A 21,418-nucleotide genomic window follows, 5' to 3' on the forward strand; every position below is an offset into this window, starting at 1 on the left:
AACAAGTGCCGCCATCCCCCCACTCGGGGAATAAACCTAACCTAACCTAACCCAGGGCATGGGAGAAACCTACGGGTGCCCCATTAGAAATTCTGCCAAAACACAACACATACGTGTACCAACATACCAAATTTAAAAACCTACAGTTCCCTCCCCCACACCCAATGGCCTATGTTGCAGCGGGTTATCCAATAAAAAATAAATAAATAAATAAATAATTATATTATATTATACTCGCCCGGGAGCCAAACAGAGCACTCGATTGCTCGCCTTCATATATTATATTATATTATATATAGTACACTCTTTATTCGCGTTTGATTGTATTAAATAATTTTCACGCCTCGTGATGTCTGTTTGTTTTTTACGCATTCCCGGAGGGCGAAACGCGCACTTCCCGGAGGCGCCGGAGCAATCGCGGAAACGAGTCCGATATAATTCAATAAACGCTCCGAACGCTGAACCGTCGTGGATTGACTTTTTTAGATTTTTTTTTTAGTTTATCGCTAGAAACGATACACCCTCCCTCCCAAACCACAACCAGCTGCACACAGCATTCGGTTTAAAAAATATGATAACGTGAAATAATAATTCGACGAACACAACTCGCCCTTGCACCGGGTTACGGTATTATTATTTCTTTGCGCACGTGCGTTCAAGATAACTCGATCGTCTTTGCCACCCGTGCAGCTTCTCGACTACCGCGTAAATCATCGTCAGATAATCTAATTTTGTGCAGCGCATAAAATATACGTTTAAAAAAAAAAACCACGTTAACCTCTACCCACCCCCCCCCCCACCACCCCCGCACACTCTCCCCTTCAACCACCAAGTCTCGCGCGACCGCCGAACAATAATTTCGTACACCGCACGCATCATGATGCGATGTGTGAGTATATATTATTATTATAATATATTATAATATTATCACCGTACGTGTGTATAATATATATGATATTATATTGTAATAATATATTTTATTTTATACGATTAAATATTTTAACGACGGCGAGCGAGACACCATATACACAATAATATATTTATATTAACGCCCCACAACATGGTTTATAACGCAGTATGGTATTATATTTTCTTACTCCGTGAGCACGTATTTTTCTGACGTACGATTCTCCGAGCGTGTCCCCCCCCCCCTCCTATTATGATAATCCATTAATAACGCGTTTATTATGGAATTAGGTTTTATGAAATTTCCAACTAATATGTATAGGTACAAAATTTATATTAAGATTTTTTTTTGTATTTTATCCTGTGGCTGTATTGTATACAGATAGGTACAACAAACTATTATTATTTATTAACCACCCTTTTTTTTCCCGTTGATTATTGTTACCTAATTAGATGATTTTATGTAATAAGTATATTCCAAGGGTGACCAAATTTGTTCTTACTGAGCATATATATTTTCTTTGAGGATCAACGTAAAAAAATTATTTTTCTATTTTTAAGTCTTTATCTGTAACATTAATAATAAACATACTTATTTAAATAATGAATTTGTAGTGTATAGTGTAAAGTGTAAAGTTTTCTAAAAATGTGTGTTTCGCATTAAATTTCTAAATAATTTCAAAATAAATTAACATTTGGTCAATATGTTAACACATTTTATACAGTTGGCGTAGAAGTCTGTCGTTATATATCATTGGCCAGTTAATTATTACAGTCTGGAGAATAGTTGACAACTGCTCTATAGAAAGACGGTGCTCTAAATATTATCAGGAGAAAATATTTCTCAGTATTTAGTGTTTATAACTTTCATGTGAAAAAAATGCCATTTTACACAAACAGGGTGGTCCGAAATATGTGTGTTGTAGCTTTATCTACTAAATATAATATGATAATAATATAAGTCTTAAAAAATAGGGAGATCAGCTTTGAAATCGTCTGAGATCGACTATTTGGCAGCTACTGGACTATATTCCTTCCATATGATATATACATTGTGATGTGACACGAGGGAGTGTTCTATATAATATAACACCCCTAAATAATTTGTACATGAGTATTTGTGTCATGTGATAAATTTGGCATGGTAAACCTATCAATATAGTATATAAATAATAAATATATAGTAATGATAATTCTAAGCAATAATGTTATGTATAGGTACGAAACAAAAATATATACTTAAACCATATAGGAGAAAGCGGGGTAGTTTCGTATGAGAGGCAAAACCGTATGACGAAATTTTCTGAATACGTACAATCAAATTAGGTTAAAAAGTTATTGCTTTAATTACCTATTTTAAGGTCATATTATTGTTTATTTATTTATTTATTGAGTTTATGCCTGTAAGGCTCCTGTTGTCAATAACCATTAACCACGTTTGTAATAATTTCCCGCTTATCGCAAAATGTGTAAAATCACATAATACCTACATTATTTTATATCCATATTTTTTAATTGAAAATGTTCGTACTTGATTTGATCTTATAGTCATAAGAAGTGTGTCAAATTACAAAAAAAATCAGTACAGATTATTTAATTGTATGCGTCGAAGCAGGAATAGTGTTTATACTTTTTATTTAATTACTAGCTGTTACTTCGAAACCACCAGCTACTCTGTAGTAAACCCGTATATTATTTTTAGTGGAGAAATCAAGATTTCGCGGAAACCAGCTTAAAAGTTATTGGAGTCTAAGGTATACCGAAACTCTATTTAGTATTAAGGGGAGTATCGCCCCTTTAAGGATAGGTGTAGGTTAGGTCAACTATAAAGTTACCGGATATAAAGTAATATATTTTTTTTTGTCCTCACCATTGTATGTAAGCTGTAGCTGAGTCGCGAACTCGTCCATCTCTCTCCCCCCCCCCCCCCCCCGTCACCAGACTTTGAAGTAGTCTTTCCCCGTTTTGTTGGACTATTTCCACCCATTTAGCCACTATTACAGACCACCATTCGATTTTGCACCAAACACTAATATGGTCCCGCCTCTAGTGAAAAATCCTGATTTTCAGCACTTTCAAAATTAGATATTTTTTTTAAGTTAATGTTAAAAATACATAATTGTATTATTATTGAAGCTAACAGTATTTTTAATATAACTACGCAATCCAATTTGAATTTCTTCATATTTCGTAAGTTCTACAATGCTTTGAAGTTAGTATGGTACCGCCTTTCCTTAATAATTTACGATCTTGCCATATAAGAAAATTTCTGGTTGCCCTTCAGTTATGTACATATATCTGATGCACTGCGTACATTTTTTAAACATTAAACCATTTTTACGCAAGTGTGCTTGACACGTTTCGATATACGAATAAGCAAACTGGCAGGGTACAAATGATTTAAAAAGTTAAAAATTATGCTAACTTTCTTAATTCAATTTTCATCAATTTAACTGATTTTAGAAAATATTCAATAGTTACGTTAATTTATGAATAATTGAATAATAATTATGATACAATAATTATTATGGACAATGCATATATTGCATAAACATTCACTTTTTATTATTTTAAACCATATAACTGGCTGTTTGTACATTAAACAAATTAACCTGACTTAACTTAAGTTAAATGTAAGTTTCCATGTAACTTTTAACTTAACTTCAAAAAAAAAATTTGTATAACTATGGTGTATGAACCTCAAACTTTTAAAAATATTTTCGATAAACTTAATTCAACTCAGTTAAAAATGGCCATTAAACTGCTCGGGATTGCCGGAATAGGAATATTACGTATGTTGGAGGAATACACAACTACCGTTCGTTCTCAGAAATGGGCGAATTATAGAGAAACGGGGAAAAAATTGCACAAGTCCTATTATACTGTACCTATTATACAGACTGCAATATTATATGTAAGCGAAATAAAATCTTCAAAATCACCGCAAACGCGTTTGTTTGTATTATTATTGCTCGTTATTTATGTGTGTTTCGCCAACAACTGTCGTGGCACTACACAAATTATACCCGCATTCCGCCTTTAGCTATCGTTTTGCAACAGAAGCTTCCTTTATCAATTTAATTAGTCATTGTAACTGGAGCACAAAGGGTTTTTAGCCCGTGTACATATAATAATAGAGAAACAGAGGGGTTTTGACATAATGCAAAATTAATAGGTCCCATTCGTAAGATATATACGGCCCCGCGCTGCGCCCAAACAGCTATCAACTAGAATTGACAATGATTCAAAAACAATGAGAAAACACAATATAATAATAGGAAGCGAACCAAGACAATAATCCAGGCGTTAAAAATTGTCTTTGAAACCGAATAATTTAAAAGACGATTTTATTTTTCTTCAACATAATATTATATTAGGTACCTACGTATCATTGTAATATTATTATATCGTAGGTAGTCGAATTATTTCTTTGTGCGTTTATGTCAGACAATTAATATAGTCCAATAGTAAAAAAAGTATTTATTCATTATAATATTTGTTCCTAATTTTGCATTACACACCTGAGATAGTTTTAATATTATCAAACGACGATAAATAATACTCATTGCACTAACAATTACTAACTGATATGTAAATTATAAAATATGATATCATATTATATTGTGATAGGTACGGTACACATATTAATAATTATCCAAATAAAATAAAACAAAAGAACAATTATTATTTGTAGCGCTCATTGAAAAAGGTTCAGTCCCCGCCACTCATTGAACTCATATTAATTAATTAGTTGAATTATTGAAATTTATTTATTTCATTATATTTTCAGAACTGTAGCCTACAATGGCAATTGATTAAAACCTCACAGAACACCGGAAGGAAACAAAAGCAGTGGTTGTTTTCGACAATAGTCCGAACAAATAATTTCAACTGTCCGTTAAAAGGTAAGAACACTGAAATAATTGTTAGATAATAATATTCATAAAATATATTGTACAGTATACTTAACGTCGTCACGTAAACAATGTTCAACATTCATTGATTTTTTTTTCCTAAAACGAACGGATTACAATATGATTATAATGCTTAACTAAGTTTCGTAACAATAGGCTTTTTTTCATATAATATATTTGTACATAATTTATCTCTAATGAATCAAAAACGACGGACCATAAAAATGGCGTAGAAAAAGATAAATTATTTATAACTGGAAAAGTCAGTAAGAAACTCTAATATTATTATTAATTTGAATATTATGCGGAAAATTGATATTTCTTGTGTAGGTTAGGTTGATAAAATAATAATTAAAGGCCAAACCTAACTGGAGAATAGAAAGCGTTCTTTTGTACTAAAATTACATTTGAAATGATAATCAAGGGTCTTAAAGTTCATTAGCCGGATGTTGTGAATTATATTACAGAAGTACAAAGTACATAATAGTAGTTATAAACCTGTTATTGTCGCGCGCACAGTTTTAGTAAAGTTACTAAATATGATATTATATTATCATGTTAACCAAAAATTAATTTAACGTAAGAGCGTGCAAAATAGAAAATAGTTATAAGCAGTACCGTCGCATTAAATTATAGTTCCTTAAAAAACAAAAGATAAGGTACGCATAATATAATATAATTATTATATGACTGTGTTTTGACTTTTGAATACATATTTTATTTTTTGTACCATTTATGCACTAAAATCATTTTACGAGTCGAGTCAATCTTTTTAGACGCCTCATAATAATATTGTAAGCCATATACGCACAAAACGGCTCATCTTATTGTACACAAAAAATAAAAATGAAACCTTTGAAATCATATTATTAAGGAATAACCAATTATAAATAATGAAGAGCCACAGGATACTAGATAACAAGACGGTAGAAGATTTGTATGGTGAGGGAAATCAATTGTTAAAAAGCTCTTCATGTAGGTAGGTACCTAACGGTATAAATACAAAATAAAAAGTACGACATCCACCACAGATTAAGCCCCTCCTCCGACGGAGGTCTTAAAGGGCACAGATGATAGTAACAGCGGTAAATGTATACGGAAGGAAATTGCTACTCATTATAATTTCCTGACTGCATTTTTTTTTATAACTATACGTACAAGCGTACGCGTTTCCTCCTACAATACCATATTATACTAACTATATAGCTTCCTAGAATAGCTTCTTCTTGTGACGTTTCATTTTTTTTTTGTCGAACACGTTTTAATCACACGGAAACTTGGATAATGATTTTGACACGATAAAAAAAAGACCGAACATGTCAACGCCGCTTCATTAAATTATTTAAGGGATATTTTTTTCGCGATTCAACTGTATAGTTTAATGTGATTTGTTTTTTCAATATATTTACCAAAAGGAACGAGAAAAACGTTGATACTATTTTCACAACATTTGCTCATCTATATTGGTGAACACTATTAATATGCAGCGATAATACCTAATATTGTTGTAATATCTATTACTGAAGATCCAATACACGCGAGTAAAAAAACACATTATTTCAATAGTAGAGAAAACTTAAGCCAGAAAAAAATGTTTGTAAGTGTATTAATTTTATCATAATAAAATAAAAAAAATAAAAAAAAACGGTTTCAACCAGAGCAGTTACTTTTGGTTTTTAGTAAAAGTTAAATAAAAAAAAAACAAAACACTTTAAGTGTAATTATCATGTTGATTTATTTAAGTATAGTTTATTTTTAATTTATTCCGAGTATTCAATGCAACAAGTTAAATATAACGTAAATTATTTAAAAATTAAGTCGACAGTATAATTTTAAAAGGTATATTTATTATGTGTGTAAAGAACATAAACCAAGTATGAAATTCAACCCTTTCCGATTTATTTAATAACAAACTAACTATAGACAATAAACTGCTACTGCATTATTAAATGTTAAATACTATTATAATAATTATATTTAAATTACTCAATTATAAAATACGTGTAATGCGTGATTTTCTAATGGAGAACGGTGTTTCAAGGTATATTTTAAATTAACAGTAACTATCGATACAAAAAGATCCGTTATTGCTTAGAATATGAATTTAATGGAAATATAAAATATAATCTCTTCCCATCAACTTTTTATATAACGAATGTAAAATTTTAAACATTAAGTCTATTCATATAATGCATGTCTTTGCTGTAGTTTTTAAGTATATTAATATAGTAATATATTAATACAGTTAATTCACCAACTCATAATATTATAACACACAATTTTTGTTTAACAAATATTAATATTATATTACCTACCTAAATTGAGAACTAATTTTTGTCAATCTGAACCATATTTTGTATTCACGCATTTTTGTGTGAAACATATAAATAAGTATTTATCGTATCATGAATTTTAAATAGTTAAAAAGAAAACTTATGTCTCTTGATTTAAATAATTATAATTTATAATGTATTTTTATTTTAGGTTATTTACTATTTATTCGTAGGTTATTTACTTGAAAACTTTTCTCTATATTTTGAAAAATTGTACGTTGTTAATACTTAATACATTGTATGTTAATAATTCTTGATATATTTATTTGACTGTACTCACATTAACTCTCACCTTTGCCTTTGGTTTTGGAGGTGATCCAGCAATAATTACGAATTTCGTATACATCTTGTAAATATATTTCTTGTTGGATAAATTAATAAATTATTATTATTATGTACCAAAGACGGTACGATTAAATCGTAAAGATAATAAATTGTGATATTTCTCGGTTTATTTAATAATATGCCCTATGTCATAATTTCCGCGTTTTAATTATTCACAGGTATACGATTATAACTTAATCTACGAATTCAGAGTACTCCGGAAAAGGCGGAAAATATATCAGGAAACTAATATCTAACATAGGTACTTATTAATAGCTATAGTTGTAGTATCTACCACCTGCTATATGTGTATAGCAAAATATTATTCGACGTTAGCAATTTATTCAAATTAAACAAATTTTATCCAAACATTTCGAACGCGTTGAACGTTCAGAAATAATAAAGTTGTACGTTCCGTCTCTGCAGTATATTATTAAAAAATTGAAAAAAATAAATTGATTTGTATCCGTTTCTACGCAACTTAAAATTAGAATAATATTATAATTTAAAAAAAAAAGATCCCTTGGTTTTGAATTCGTTTACAAAGTTTCCTGCAGACATTTCAAAACGTATCAGATCTGTTTTTGAACACAGCCTAATTGAATAGTCCAATCATTTTTTTTTTCATTATTTTAAATCATCATTTATTCGTTTCTATTCTTTTTAGTCTTCCGGTGGTATTTCTAGTCCCGGCGCGACAAAGTGCTATGGGAATTGCTTCTTGTTTCGTCACTGTAGCTGATGACTGAAACGTCTGAAACTATATATATTATTTCAGATTAAATTCGTTACTCATCGCGTTGTATTGACAGACAGTGAAAGCTAAGACAGACATTGACTTTGAACTTGTTTAAAGTTTCCACGAGGAATATACACGTCTCAAAAACCGTCAATCAAACCGTTAAATATTAAGAAGTACTCTGACAAATAACGTACATAATATATAATTTGTGCCATGTATGTGATCAATTCTATTTGGTCTCATTAGATGTAGGGAAAAACTATATACAAAACAACTACTAATTAAATACAACATATACCTGCAGCTTGTTTGACCGCTGATCGATTGTTTTTAAACTCGACGTCGAGTTATTTGTCTCCTCTTTATACTTCTTCGGTTTATTATATTATTTATTTGCCCATCGACTGTTTTTTAAGAGTATTTAGTATTTATAAGCTGTCCGATACTAAATCATTTGTAAAATAATAGCAGTATTATACTTGACGTAAACGGCTGCTCATGAATATTCAGCATTACAAGAATTTAGTAATATTTTAATATTATATACTTAATGAGGTTTTTTAGGGGTACAAAATCAACTGTCATACTTTCAGTTTTAGTATAAACGAAATAAATTTGTGAATATTAATTATTAGCCTATTAAAATAGTATGAATAACTTGTGATTTATTTATCGACGCTTAAATATTATTTAAACAGGTCGTAGGTAGTTTATTCACGTAAATATATAGACAATAAACATTTTTAATCAAAATACCTGGTCGTAAATCATTTTCCATTATAATGTTTTGTTAAACTATTGAGTAGTTGGCTGGTAATTACTTTAATTCATAATTGTATTTCGATTTTCGGGGATAAAATCCACCACGCGTGTGTGCTGTAATCAGATTAATCGGGCGGGTCATGTCGATTAGAATTTTTTAATTATCGGTACATCCACACTTAAATTGTATTACACTCGACGTATACCTATAATTATATACAGTCACACAATAAATTTAATTCTATATAATCTGATCAACCTATTTAAGTATAGTGAACGAATACATTTTGTTATAATTTGCAATTTTACAATATTATATGGGTAGGTATTTTGAAATCGAATACACATTGTGATAATGTGTCATTTATTAATAAAAAATATTTTTACTTAGTAAATATTTATACAGTAAACCACTTAGATCACGGAAAATTATATTATATTTTATTATTATATTCTCCTAAAGAGTTTATTTACTTATTGTCTATTTGATGATACCCATATACAATATTATTTAAGTGTAAAAATAATAAAAGTCCTTTTTCCATCGAATTACTAACGTTTCATAATTAATGTAAATATTGACAAGACGGCACAGTTAAAACACATACGAGTGTGTATAAGACGGAACGACTATAATTATAAGTGATATTGTTATAAATTTATATTTATTGAAATCGTACATACATCGGTGTGTGGCGTATTATAGGGCCTCTCCAAATTCACAATAAATCGAAAAAGCTACGTAGAAAATATATTGCTTACGAGAACATTTTAATAAAAAAAAAACAATAGTTATCTGAATAAATGTTTACATTGTGCAAAACACAAAATATACATCGCGATTTATTCGAATGATTATATATCACTTTTTTTACTACTTACACAAAATAAGCGTTAGAGTGATATCGCAACTGAGCAAAAAAACAATGTTTAAAATTAATGGGTACCCTACACATATTAAATTGTATTATTATTATTATTTATTATCAGTTTGAACTGACTGTCGAGTAATTTGTATTCATTTTGCTATTATTTTAAAGAACAGAATAATTTACACCGTCGCGCGTTGAGAGAATAGAATATTATAAAAGATGCCCAATAATATATTACAATATATCGTGTATCATTTGTTATACTTACCATATTATGATGACGTTCGCGGAGGACGGGCGACGTATTATTTATATTTTTCACTCTCCGAGATAAAAATATGTGCATTTATGATTTATATTCTTAAGCGTTATTGTTACAACGCCGTATACTGCAGGTGAGAAAAAAAATTATAACAGTACACTTTGTCAAGCTGCTGAATTATAGTTATGTTTCTTGTGCACACTTTATACTAATAATAACTGTATAAAAGCGTATCTGGTATCACATATATATATATATATATTATATATATACATACAGAGTGATTTTTTTAAGCATGCTTATTTTTGTGCTCAAATGATCCATGTGTTAAAATTATGATTTTCGGAATTTTCAAGTATATGTAGGTTAATATAGAAGTTTATATTATAAATATATATACATAGTAATTTTTTAAGCATGCTCGCCCTAGTTGTATGCTTAATTGTTAAGCAAATATTTTTTAAGAATTTTTATATATCTAAATAAAAATTCAAGCGAGTAATTTTTGGGTTGTATAACTTTGTATACTAAGGATATTAATTATGTATTATGGTAATGCTTATTAAGTAAGACACGCCGTTTAACTACCTATGTATAAAAATGTCTTTCAAAAATGTATATAAAAGTTCCGAGTGTTAATAGTTAAAAGTAAAATTGTTGGACCAAAAGAATATTTCCCCCCTTCCCCCATAGAAGACGCATCAAATCCGCTACTGGATTAAGTAAATAGAGAGCTTAAGATTAATTTAGATACATCAAATTTTCAAGAAAATCATTCGCTAAATAATTTTCAAAATAAAAGGGTCGGTCCTCATTTGAAAAATGGAAGTTTGTATCTTATAAGAAACTCCTTATAAGTTGTAAAAAAAATATCAACAATTTTAAAATTTGGTCTTTAGGTATAGGTGTACTTAAAAATTCTAAGAATCAGAATTTGAATAAAATATGTAAAATTAAAGGGGAAAATAGAGATGAGCATGCTTAAAAAATCACCCTATATATGATTTATGGACGTGTGTGTGTGTGTGTGTGTGTAGCTTATTTTTGTACCAATAACTGGCCTTTTCGTTTTTTTGTCGCGCACGATGTCGGCAGCAAAAACTTTCGACGCGAGAGTAATACTAATTTTCGATTTTTTCCTTAGTCTTTTGTCTCCAATCTTAAACCGTTTATCGCGAAAAAAATAAACCTAAGAATCACGCGTATAATTCGGCGAATAAAATGGAGATTTAGAAAGAAAGTAGTAAAATGATAATTTGATCGACTTCAAAGAATGTCTCCTTTTGAAAATTTAATCAAACGTAGTGAACCAATAACAAGTCTCGTCCCAACCTACAAGTAATGTTTGTAAGCCCTCTTTGATTCCTCAAAAGCGTCTTACACGCGACGCCATCTCGTGACTCCCAACAGTGGAAAACCGACTAATGCTGTAGGATTTGATTGAATATAACAGATCGACGTCTGTGCAGCCGTTTGCCCTGCTGCCGGCGCCACGGTGAAAAATGCGTGTACTTATAGACAAGCAAATCGTATTGGTTTTTAGCTTTTCATATATTTTTATTCTGTATTAATAAGTGCAGAAAAAAAATGTATGAAGAGGATGTGCTATCCGCACATGTTGTCTCCGTCTTTCAAAATATGTACAACATGGCCAAAAACCGTTTTGCTCGAAACAACTTTACTCTTTCTGTATTTATATAGTAGAATTACTAAAACGCCACAACGAACGTGGAATTACTTTGTCTGCGATTTTATTTTTGGATAACATAAATACAATTAAAGTTATTGGTTTGAGAACATTAGGTTATTTTTTTTTCATTTAATTATTAAAAACGGAATTTTGTAAATTCTACTATAAATATAGAGAGAGTAAAGTTGTTAAGCGCAAAACAGTTTTTGGCTATGTTGTACATTAATTGTAAGACGGAGACAACACGTCATGTGGGTAGTACTACGTCCTCCTAAACATAATAATAGTATATACAATTGTACAAGTGGTTATAAAATACGCTCTGGCATCAATGCAGGCGTAGAGAGAGTGAGGCGGACTGAGGTGGTTTCAGCATTTTTATTTTAAATGCCTTTAGTGTTCTGTGAACGTATTTCGTAAGATGCGACCGTGTATTAAAATCGTAATCTTAATAAAGGTTGTTGCAAAACCCTGAAATGTCATGATATATATATTTTTTATACTAACGGCTAACGGCATCAGCATAACAAACTTATGAGGGATTCTGGTTAAGGCTCCCCTATATAACAAACAATGAGCCCCCCTCCCCCAAAAAAAGCAAAATTATATCCACGTTAATGACTGGTGGTTAGGACCACATTATACATCTATAATTTTATAAGTTCATATTATATAGTTTCATAATATTATCGTTTGACGAACGCGGATTTTATATTCAGGGTGCAACGAGAGGAGTTATGTTTTTTATGATGATGAAATTTTGTAGATCAAGTTTTATCCGGCACGCCTATATTGATTAAAAATCAAATACTGCAGAACTCTAGAGGTAAAATGTAACTGATTAAAAACCATAAGATAACCTGTTAGGTTTTCACTTCCTCTCGACAACTATTGTACTTGGGTATTACTCGTACTATATCGGTAATAATTATTATTTTCAATACAACTGTGAATAAAAAAAAAATCACAATTATCATTCTTAGGTTCAATGCCTTCGATGGATTTCCTCCATTGGTCTCTATATAGTTTTTTCTATATCTTCTATGATTTGTTTCATAAATGGTGTTCTTGGTCTACCTCTTCTGGCTTTTCCATCTATCTTTATTTCTATTATTATTGTTATCCATTTATTCTTTCTTATTATATGTCCAATTAATTTTTTCCTCCTTTTTCTGATTGTTTCCAATATTACTTTTGGTTCGTTCATTCTTTGGAATACTTCTTCATTTTTGACTCTATCTGCCCATGAAATGTTCAGTGTTCTTCTCCAACACCATGTTTTAAACGCATTTATCCATCTTTTTTCTGCTTTGAGTATCGTCCATGTTTCTGCTCCATATAGTACTATACTCCATACAAAACTCTTTATCAGAGCTTTTCTGGTCTTAGGAAGTTAGGACTGACAGTGTTTGCCGTGAAAAGGTGTTTCTTTTTGTAAAATGCTTTTTCTGCTTGTGCTATTTTGCACTTTATGTTTATTTCGATTTTTCCATCATTTGTTAATTTGCTTCCTAAGTATTTGAAACATTGTACAGTTCCAGCTTCTCATGGGCGCGATGAAGTAGTAAATAATATGAATAATTTTTAATCCTGTAAGATATAAACATAAACGCTCGTAGAATACAAAAGTTTTAAGTAAAAATTATTGTAGCTCCTGCAGGTTAAATATTTTACGCTTTAGGCATTGAAACTTTTTTTGAGTATAAAGGTGATTAACATTCGAATGAAAAAAAATTCGAAAAGATAAAATAAGTTTTCTTTGTGAAACTAAAAATATTGTGTTGGCGAGATTTAAAAAACATAAGCATAATAAACTATATAGATTTAAAGATGAATATATATAATAATATATTCTTTTTTACTCCCAAATATTCGATTGAGAATTAACGAATCGGAGAAATCACATTTTGCTATAATTAAAATAATAATACTAATAAATGTATCTTATTGAACGATTCTACTATATAATATTTACACTTAACAGTATATTTTGTTTTACCCTATAAAATTTATTTATTTATTTTTTGTCTAATGTTATATTTATGATATCATTTTGGAAAAGATTTTTTATGCTTATAAGCTGATGGCAACTTATCACAATTGAGCACATTAAATTCCTTACACATAAAATCAGTGTCATTAAAATTCAATGGATAAAAATATAATAAATCTAATAATAATTGTATTCAAGATTATTCTCACTTTGCTGAAATGGACATTATTAACCCCCACCCCACCATATCTCGATTTTTATAAGAAACATGGAAATATATAGTCGTTGTTAAAAACCTTAAGTATCATTATGACTTATAAAATGTTTTCTTTTCAATTTTGTTGCCAACTGTGATATTATTAACTAAATTGTAGATCATATTTTATCGTAATTTACTTTTAAAGTTATTTCTGTAAGTTTATGTTTCATGCCCACAACTTTGTACACAGATTTAGTATTACTCATTTTTATATAAATATAGATATTAGACATTTGATGTTATTGTTTCTACTTTAATAAACCTTGTGAGAAACATTTTATGAGAAAATTCAAGCTAAGGGAAGTTGTTTTCTTATAGATTTAAAACAGAATTTTAATTTCCAAATTAATTGTTGTTCGTAAAATACATTCATTTCTATATAATTGAATGTACCTACAAAAAAAATATTTAAATCATATAGGTTTTTCCATGCGTTATATTAGATTATACCTAATAAATTAGCCACACAGTTACAATAATTATTATATTACCTACCTATATTTGTGGCCAAAATTGCATTGTATTATTTAGGTAGGTAGCTAAGGTAGATATAGTACAATCGATAAGTGACCAACCACCGACGGCAGCGGTAGCGTGTGTTTAAGGCTCTTAGCAAAGTGTATAAATTCAAAAAAATATACGACATTGGCTAAGTATATTAAGTTTGTCGAAGATGTAATACAATTATTCAAAATAGTCGATACCTATGTACATACCTATGTCGTATGTGTCCACTCGACGGTCGTTATTAGTAATTATTGTTGACCATTGGTTACGAACCTAATCTATCGTTTCACCAACTAAATTATTATAGTGGTGACGCACAAAAATCCTTACAGTTTAAAAATGGAGAATGCGATTTAAAGACACTCGCTGGTTTTAAATACCTACTAAATAGTAATAAGTGCTCATTGGACACTCTGTATGTATTTTATTATAGAGCACGCTGTGTATTATATACATATATTTTTATTTACATATTATAATATCATCAAATTTCATATATTTTGAGTATCATAAAAAAGTTAAATAACTAATATAATTCGCGTTTTCGTTATAATAATATTATGCATGTATGTCGTAGAGAAGAATACATTTTGATTTGGAGATAAGCCTTGCACGTCGGGTTTTGTAAAGTAGGCCAACGCAACAATGCGTTTAACAAAATTAAAAAGGCAAAACATATAATCCTTTACAAAAAAAAGAAAAAAATTAATAATGATCAAACTCCAAATCATATACATAATGCAACTCCGGATTTTTGTACAGCGTGCTTAGAGTAAAACCTATTGAACCTACTTTTTAAAACTAAATCGTAGTGCGAGTACAGTAAATTAGTATATTGTTATTATTTATTACGGTCTTATATAATAATATTATACCTATGTGCGCCTACTAATGCTACTTGTACTAGGTAGGTACGTTTTAATTACCAAGTACAATGCGTACATACGCCTCGCCGCACGGAATAACTCCATAAATCATATTGTTTTGCGGGTTTTTTTTTTTTTTTTTTTGATGATAGATTAAATAAATTCTAAATAATACCGTGGGATAAAAAATACCTGGTAAATTGTATACTAACTCAAAATCATATCACATAATAAAATTATGTTACCTAATATTATTACAAACTGATTAAAATAATATGCGTCACTCGCTTGTGGCAGTAATATTTTTCGGCATTAGCCCGTTAATCAGGACTGCTGCTCGTTGACGAAAATAAACCACCCACGGCCGACACAATTCATCACCTCAAAAGCACATTATACATTTATGATATATGTGTGTGTGTGTGTGTGTGTGTGTGTGTGTGTTATTGTGTGGCGAAAAATCATTATTATTCTTTTTTCGTGGGATAACACAACACGCCCGCTGTGACCTACAACAGTCGTGTGTTATTATTATTATATGTCATAGAAGTACATATAATATGCTCCGTGTGTGTAGTACACTGTTAGTAGAAAAAGAGAAAAATACTGCGAAAAGACGTGAAAAATTGTCATCAAAACGCGCGCTGGAGCGGAGAACGGCACACGCCAAATCCCCAGGTGATCCCAGAGTATATTAATGTCGCATATGACCGGAATGTAGGTAGGTAGGTACCTAGGTAAGTAAGTATACGTGCAAGTGTGTGTGTGTGTGTGTGTGTGTGTGTGTGTGTGTGTGTGTGTGTGTGAAACTCTTCGGGAGCCGCTAAACGTGACCCTCGCGACTCGTATTTAGCAAAAGGCTATACACCTCGGAATATTCACGGCGGCGTTTATGTCGTGCCAAATGTAACATTTTTCACCCCTCATGCACTATACACACACGTGCACACCCACATACAGACATGCACACCCTCACTCGCACACCCACACATAAAAATATATATATGTACGATATGCCTAACCCATTACACGCGCCTATAACCGCAGCCAACTATCACACTATTATATATTATACACGTGCGTCGTCTCCACCCGGCCTTTGGGGTGCGCGCGTCGGTGTAAGTACTGCTATGACTATAGGCGCACCGTATTATACGTGTATAAAGGCGTAGGTACACTATGCCCACCGCCGCCGCAAAAGTCACTACATATATTATATTTAGCCGCACGCCGGTCACGTACGCAGAACCTTAAGCTCGCAACACGCTGTGCACCACAACCACGGTCCAGCGTGGACCATGCGCGAGTGTGTGTTCGGTAGGTCGAAATCCCGGCCGTCATCCATCAAGACCCGACCCGTTTATTAGGACGGCTAATTAAAACAAAAACGGGGCGCACTCTGCTCCTGCGGGTATATACTGTCCTGCCAGTGAATCCTACCTCTCCTCTTCCTCATCCTCCTCTTCCTTCTCGTCCTCTTCTTCTTCGTCCTCCTCATCATCGTCGTCATCATCCCACTATTCCTTTTTATTCTACGGCAGCCAAATGCTCCTGCTCTTTATCCGGATCCCAGGATTTGTGGCTGACGCCATCACTGCTGTATCTATTGTTTTTGCCGGGGTCTGCGGGTTGAGACACGCGTGTACCTACGTCCAAGCGCTTTCGAGACTACGTATGCGAAAAAAATGAAGCCCAGAAATATAATAGACGAGAGAGGTATTTTAATATTACTTTTTATTCATATTAAAGTGATTAAACAACTAAACATACGCCACGTGCATAGTGTTTTGGCTAATAATATTCAACAAAAGCATAGTAAAATCAGGGTGATGCGGAATCGAAAAATCAGGTTATTTTTGACACATGATATGGTCTTACTTTAATAACATCTATTTTATCTTTTTAAAAGATTAATAATTTATGATTTTTTTTTTAAATATTAGTTATTTTTTATTTCTCTGAAAGGTACGCATTACTTCTGTAGTTAACGAATAAACTAAATGCAATACATGTGCACAAAATATTCGTACATTTTAAAAACCATTGAAAAGTATAGTTTAGAAAATATTCAACCCATTGACCGCAAATCGTAAGGCCAAGAACAATAGCCGACGTTGTTGAGTACCATTTTGGTAGGTAACGGCGTAATGCTATGAGTAAACCGTTTCAAACTAAACATTTTCCCTCGAAGTGTTCGTTAACCTAATTATAACGGATGCCAAATATATGTAGCCTTTAATACACCAGCCAATAGACAATGAACATTTTCGAATGGTACCTACCTTTTGAACCGAGTCGGTAATTTAAAGTTGTATACAACTTTTTCTACAGATCACTGAATTTATACTCTAAGTGAATTTTCGCACGGAACATCTTCTGTTTACACGTCTCAACTTAACTAAACTACATGTCTTCGGTATTTGAAACGTCGTTAAAAAATTATATATATAATACGATAATTCAATGCTGTCAAACATTATGAAATCAATTATAAAAGTCGGGGATAACAATCAAGCAATCTCCCTCCGATCGTTTGATTGAAAAATGAAAAACGTACACTGTATAATAATATAGCCCGCGTAGTGTCATTCAAAAACAATAATTTATGGTCACGTATTTTGTTTTATTGATTGTATCGTGTATCGATGATGACGCATAGGTGGTAAAACGTGGATGCAAAAGTCAGATTAACGGTTCGGGTCGGATATAGTATATTATTATAGTGGTGGGCGGGCGTTGCAAATCAAATTCCCAAGCGAAATAGTAAATCTTCTCGATGGACACGCCACGTGTATAAATTATATTATTTGTTCCCCATAGTACCTATGGTAAAATATATTATGTCGGTTTGTTTTTTATACGCCGAACGTCGGTGGATTCTTCGTCGAGCTCGTATAGAACAAAACGTATAGGTAACCAAAATAAAAACGGGCAAAGTTTCTTTTTTTTTAAATTTGTGATGTACTGGTAGCGACCTCTTATTTTATTGTATTATATTACACATTCGCGACGACGTTTGCCAGATGCGTGCTATATTAAATCAACGGGTCTCTTGTGTTCGGGGGCGGTTTTAAATTGCGTTTTTACCGTCAGGAAAATCAGCGTCAGACAAGCGGGTGGGTAACTGCGTCTTTTGAGGTGATGTGCTCCGGTTTCGTATTGTTCTCAACGGCGGCCGAGGAGGCACAAGAGCAAAGGCAGGCGTAGGCGGAGAGGATAGTCGGTACCACGGTCGTGAAAGTATGGTCGAGGTGGCAAGACACATACGTGTGTGGAGCAAAGTTTTTATCGTAACAAAGTTTTATTAGACATCTCGGCAGAGTACGGTCGAGAGGTTAAAGATTTATTTAGTTTGTTAGGGGGAAGGGGGTGGAAGAAAGATGAAACGGGAGACTGACGGAGAGAGAGAGAGAGAGAGAGAGAGAGAGTGATAGGGGGTGGGGGGCGTGCGAACGGGAAAACAAAAGGGAGGAAACCAAAGGACGGTCGCGGTGGTATAGGTATCTAAAAAGCCCCGAGATTGACTGACTTCTGTTTAGACCATGTGTTAAGCGCGTTTCGGGTGGAATAACGCCCGCACACAGCATTAATTACTACCCGCCAGCTAGCAAATCCCACCGATACATTATTATACCGTAGTTTTATAAATTGAGTGTGTAGTACATACGTATACATACCTACCTTGACACAGGGTGGTTTGTTTCGGTCAAAGCGACAAACGCCGACTATTTGTTTGTTGTATAACCGTTTGAAGTTTTGGTTATTTTTGGTAGTGCAGTTTACTAAAGTACTAACCTTAAAACAGAGGTTATAACGAATATAACGTCGTATTATATTATAAGTAACGTACGTGCATTTAACCTACCACGGTATAAAATAAAACGATTAACCGTTGGTCCGATTTCCAACGCTTATACGGTAGGTGTCATAATATTATGTTATATGATATTATAACATTGTTATGTACATAATAAAAACAACAATCGACGATGTTTGATCTCTCCGAGATGATAAAACCACAAACAAAATACCATAAGTCACCTACCAAAAAAAATTAGACACGATTATTCGTCTCGACGAATAAACACATCGAGAACTTCAATCGTGTACCTGTTGGAGGGATTTGAACGTCCCACGGACAAATATAAAAAAAGTCATGGAGTATTGTCCAAGAATAAAAAGAAAAATCGCTTTTCCACGGATTCGAGCCTTTGCGTTTACCCTGTATACCAGCTGCATGTCTCGTATCTATAATATTGGCGTCGGTAGGCAGTGGGGCATAGCCAGGGTTTTAAATTGTGGGAGGAGGGTTGTGGTTAATAAAATATACTCCATCGAAAACAAATTATCGTTCGTATTTAGTTTTACTTAGCCATGATTTATTAATTAGTTTTTAAAATTGTATTATAACTTTAGTCGAAAAAATGTTTAATTATTAATAATTATTTTGCCCAGTCCAATAGCTGAAGATAATATGGCGTCTGAAGTCGTGAGAGCTTGACTACCCGCAAAACTTGTACAACATTTCGGAGCTTGAGTTTTCATTAAGGCCAGTTCATTGAAAACTCTCCTCAGTCATTATTGATCGTAGAGTTTAGAATTACAAATTTCTTAGTTTTTGCATGAACTTTTATAATATAGATGACGCCTCTTGCCGTTCTCTCTGATGAACATGAGCCCCTCGGATCCCCTCCTCCCACCATCCGTCGGTACGCAACTATAGGTAGAAATAATATATTATTAAATGCTAATACTCGCACAGAGTGTTACCGGCGTACATAAATAGGACGCCTCGCTGTCATAAATAGTCTGAAAAAAGTGTTTTTTAATTCAGACTATAGTCATAGCCGAGAAACACAAAAGACAATATCTTCTGTACCATAGTGGTTTTTTTATAGCTATTTAGGAATTAAGTTTGAGGAACATAAGAATAACAGATTATATCGTAATAATAGGACATCAAAAAACAACAAGATACATAAATATTTATAATTATTCATAAGTTATATGAACAAATAAATATATATATATTGTCTTACCTACGTCGTATTATCGTGTATACATTTTTGGTGTCTTAACTATATGGCTGTTGTAGAAGTGGTTGTTTTTTGCACAAAACAGTTTGTCCATATAATCATGTACTTACGAAATAACCTGCAATGTTATACTGACTGACATTAGACCACGTCTTGTCAGTTACCTACTTAATTAGTACATAAATATAATATTTAAGATTTAAAATTTTAATTTTTCTCAAAATTTTGTTAAAACTGCCTATAGATAATAGGCAGTATACCCTATGGCATACAAGTCGCTCGTCCACGTGTGTGTAGAGAATTTTTGTGAAAACAAACTTTTAGAACGATTTATATGCGCACAACATACACATATAATAATATAGAGAATAATAGTGACTGAAAAACTCGATTTCGCGTTTATATATTGCGCACTACGTTTTTCAAATATAATTTTTAACGATTTGGGTTACGTCGGATCAATAATATAACATATCCACCTTTTCCTCCTCGTGGACCGTATTCTATGATCGTCGAAAAATAATATCTGTCTAGTGACTGGTAAGACCATATGCGATGATGGCGTCGTGTTTGTGTTTCATTGCTACGAAAATACTCTAAACACCAAATTGGGAGAATTTTTCAACCGTATTTTACTAGTAATCCGACGACAACGAGCGTTGTAAACTGAGTTTGCATTATTTTTCAGATAACACAAAAATATTGCAAAAAATGCTCAAATAATTACTATCCAAAGTTGCTCGTTTCCTCGAAAATATTTTAACCAAGTTACTCAAAACTCGAATACAATTTTAACTACCTATACAAACAACTTTTTAAAAGTCTTTAAATTAAAAAATCGAATGTGACTTTATTGTTTATAAATGTATTATATTATACCATTAAAATCTAATAGCATTTTCCCGGTGACTTATTACATGAGATAATATTATTATTCACATATTTAAACACA

The 21,418-nt window shown here is 32.0% G+C and overlaps 1 protein-coding gene across 2 annotated transcripts in view; it reads left to right on the forward strand.

Annotated features, from left to right (window-relative positions):
* Window positions 1–21,418, forward strand: part of LOC132951701 (leucine-rich repeats and immunoglobulin-like domains protein 2) — a 141,500-nt gene that overhangs the window by 39,286 nt on the left and 80,796 nt on the right. For both annotated transcript variants that reach the window (XM_061023583.1, XM_061023584.1), the window contains exon 2: window positions 4,697–4,811. The gene's annotated coding sequence lies outside the window, so the exon portion shown is untranslated. The remainder of the gene's footprint in view (window positions 1–4,696; window positions 4,812–21,418) is intronic.

Source organism: Metopolophium dirhodum, chromosome 9 (assembly GCF_019925205.1).
Source record: "Metopolophium dirhodum isolate CAU chromosome 9, ASM1992520v1, whole genome shotgun sequence".
Taxonomy (NCBI): domain Eukaryota; kingdom Metazoa; phylum Arthropoda; class Insecta; order Hemiptera; family Aphididae; genus Metopolophium; species Metopolophium dirhodum.